This window comes from Lutjanus erythropterus, chromosome 4, assembly GCF_056507025.1.
Source record: "Lutjanus erythropterus isolate fLutEry1 chromosome 4, fLutEry1.hap2, whole genome shotgun sequence".
NCBI lineage: Eukaryota > Metazoa > Chordata > Actinopteri > Lutjaniformes > Lutjanidae > Lutjanus > Lutjanus erythropterus.
Genome location: NC_139320.1, coordinates 5328202 through 5331566, shown reverse-complemented (window position 1 = coordinate 5331566; position 3365 = coordinate 5328202). Strand labels below are relative to the sequence as shown.

At 39.1% G+C, this 3365-nt stretch overlaps 1 long non-coding RNA gene across 1 annotated transcript in view; it reads left to right on the top strand.

Moving 5' to 3' along the window:
* The first annotated feature begins 1334 nt into the window (after window positions 1-1334).
* LOC146327383 (uncharacterized) overlaps window positions 1335-3365 on the top strand; it is a 41777-nt gene continuing 39746 nt past the window's right edge. Inside the window, exon 1 of the long non-coding RNA XR_014769963.1 lies at window positions 1335-1473. This is a non-coding gene — a long non-coding RNA (uncharacterized LOC146327383). The remainder of the gene's footprint in view (window positions 1474-3365) is intronic.

Below are 3365 nucleotides of genomic sequence, written 5' to 3'. Positions count from 1 at the left end.
ACAAAGATCAGTGGTGGCGTACACCTGCAGTGATGGTTTCTGTATGTGCTGCATAGAAAGAACACAGTAGATGGTAGTGAGTCATTCCACCACTTCCTGTGTGAATTCAGTGTGAAAATCAAAGGCTCTGGCCGAGAAAACAGCTGTCTGATGTTGTCATAGCCATTAAGACAAAAACAGAAAGACTACATTTTTACTCAAAAAGTTAGCAGATTCATGAGGGCAAATTAGCATTTAGAAACAATTTTCAATTATGTATGTAGTGTGTGGTTGAAATATTTTCATTAACTCATCAAAGATGTTTCTTGACAGCTATCTCTAATGGTTTGGATGTAAAAGGAAAGTTTTGAGATACAGTAATATTATTTAAACAAGACACATTTTTTTTTTGTTCTGCTTACAGAGTGTCCAAGAGAAGTGGCCGTGCTTTCTGGGACTCTACTGTTCCACGTGTGAAAAGGAGCTACTTCCTGTGGCACACGGTGATTTCTGAGAAATTTCTGCTCTGTTTCTGTTTATTTATCACAGCTAAAGAATATAGGTCAAACCATTACCTACATGTGTTTCATGTAGGCATCGATTGAATTTTCACTGTCATGCCTTCATTTTTCAGGTGTTTTAGGACATGCTGTGTGTGAAATTGAACATCTTGCTTTTCTGAGAAAAGCCAGATTTAATCATGCAGCGACGGCCTGCTGCTGCACATGTGCACCACATCAGACATCAGTTTCAGACCGCTCAGGCTCACTGCTGAAAGTCCACAGTCTCACATCAGTGGAGGCCCTGAGGACCGCTCTGCAACCCTACTGTGAGAAAAGTTTAACCGGTGGGTTGATGGCTGGTTTGATTACACAAAAACTGTATTAAAGAGACAGTTCACCCCAAAATCAGAAATGCACATCTTTTCCTTGGTGGGTATTCCATCAAGCCAAATGTATAAGTCTGTGCTTAAGTGAGACAGTCTGGTTTGAACTAACTTCAACTTCCACTCAAGGCTTTAAAAGTCACCAGAATGCAGGAAACTTTTTTCGTTATCAAAATCCTCCCAATTTTTGAGGTCTCATGGTTGGCAAGTATGAAAAATATATTGGAGCATTTGTACAAGAAATGACAATAAATGAATGGCTCAATTATTGCTAAATTAGGATTATTTTAAATTCAGAATTAGAAAGATGAATATATTTGTTATTTTCTCCTCCCTGTAGGTGAACAGAGTTCAACGTTCATAAGAACATGTCAACCTTTCACATTGATCCTTTTCTGACACTTAGTTTTTTTTAAAAGCTGGTCTAGGTTGCATGCTTACCTACTGCTCATCTCATTCATGCAGCATATAACGCCATTTGGAACCCAGAGGACGGCTCTGTCACCAGATTTCTGCAGTGCAAAGGCTGTTTGTCTCAAAGCTCCGTTCTGTCTGCAGCTTTAATTGCAGCAGAGATCCACTACCCTCGAGACGTGGCTCAAGATCAGGTAATCTTTATGAATGTGAAAACATATATGTGCATATATATAATACATATATAACATAATTTAGTGATCCTGATTTGTCATTTGTCAGAAACAGTATCCAAATTATTAACACTTTTTTATATTTTCACACTATCTTGCACAACATTTCTCGTTCAGTAAATTCTCAGGCCATATTGAAGTTGTGTTTAGTTTCAAAAGTCAGCTGTGGGGAAACTGGGACACTACAGGACAGTTCAGCTTACCTTGTGTGAGTGAGTTATGAATGAAATGTTCAAAGAATGGCTGAGGATGTGACTAAATTGGGTCAAGGTTTCTAACAATTTATCTAAAAAGTGAAAAATTATATTTCTTAATTACATTCCAATGAATCATGTGCGTCATCAGTGCGTCTTGAAAACAACACTGGTCACCACAAATGCATGAATAATCCCTAATGCTTTGTACATCTCCGGATGTGCATGTGTTTGCATGTTTGGGTGTGAATGTTTTTTTCCCCTTTCTGACTTAATTTGTGAACTCAGTCACAGCACCAAAAATGCAGCCGACATTGTTTGCATCCAATTGTATTTCCTGTGTTATAGAAAACTTTGTGTATCGAGAAGGAAGTCACTGTAATGTTATTTCCTTACTTGAAAGCCAACATCATTGTGTCCCTCAGCAAGACATTTAACTGTTGAGCTGCTCCAGTGAAGCTGGTACTGTATCTGACCAAGAATTACATCACATCAAATTTTATTTATCTGCCATTTTAAAAATGCAAGTGGAATATTTACAAAAGCAAATGAAACCAGAGGCTTATTTTTAAAACTTGGTAACTCCTACTGACCTGACAAGCCTGATGGTTTGTTACACAGAACCATCTGAGAAGTCATCCTCAGAAACTGTTTTGAAAAGTGCAGGCGCTTTCAAAAAACACTACATCTAACATGGGCTAACTACAACCAATCAGATCAAACTCCTGTCAAAGCCGGTTGGGAGAAGAGTGAAAACATCTTTTCCATGGAGAAAAGCCTCCAGTGTCGTTCTTTGTTCTTCTTTCAGTGAAGAAATACTCTCCAGTTCTGATGTAACTGATGCTATCACAGTATCTATGCTAACCTCTTCAGGAGCCGCCCTTGTTTGTCTGAGACAAGTCGCTTCCGTGGACGTTTTTCACTGTCGTCACACCTAAAACCACAACTATAGCTGCCAGTAGTCCCTCCTAGGACGCTGATTGGCTGCACTACTTTTAGTGCGGCTGCAAACAGATAACTTGAATCCTGGCAAGGATAAGAAACATACAGTGCAGTTAGAGGTGAAAATATGTATTTCTGGCTCATAAGTGGCTAAAGAATAAAAATGAGTTTCATCTTGGATATATTCTGTTGTTAAAATGGCATACCAGTCACCTCATCAACTTTGAATGTGGCACCAGTTGTGGCATTTCAGAAACAGCTGAGCTCCTGGGATGTTTGCACACTGTGATGTGGCAGAGTCACTCAACCATGTGCCACAGAGGGCCGAGTGTTTGCATACACAAACCTTCATACACACGGCTGAATACTCCACATTCAAACAAACAATGTCAATCCTCTGCAGTCATGTTGGTGTGAAAGTAGGTGGTGGAGAGGTTAAGAGATTTATCTACTTCAGAAAAAAGTTATGAAATCCCAGGGATAGCACTAATCCAGTACTTGTTTGACAGACATGCCATAAAGAGAGAGGTGTCACAGTAATTCTGAAAAACGATGCGACTATTATAAATTATATTATTAAAGTAATTCCACAGACAACATACAGAATATTAGAGCAAAACAGCTAACACGTTGTCATGTTTTTGCCCGTGAAGCAGTTTCACATGGCGGTTTCTTATTTTGAGACAACAGCTGACATTTGCACCATCCTCTCTGTGG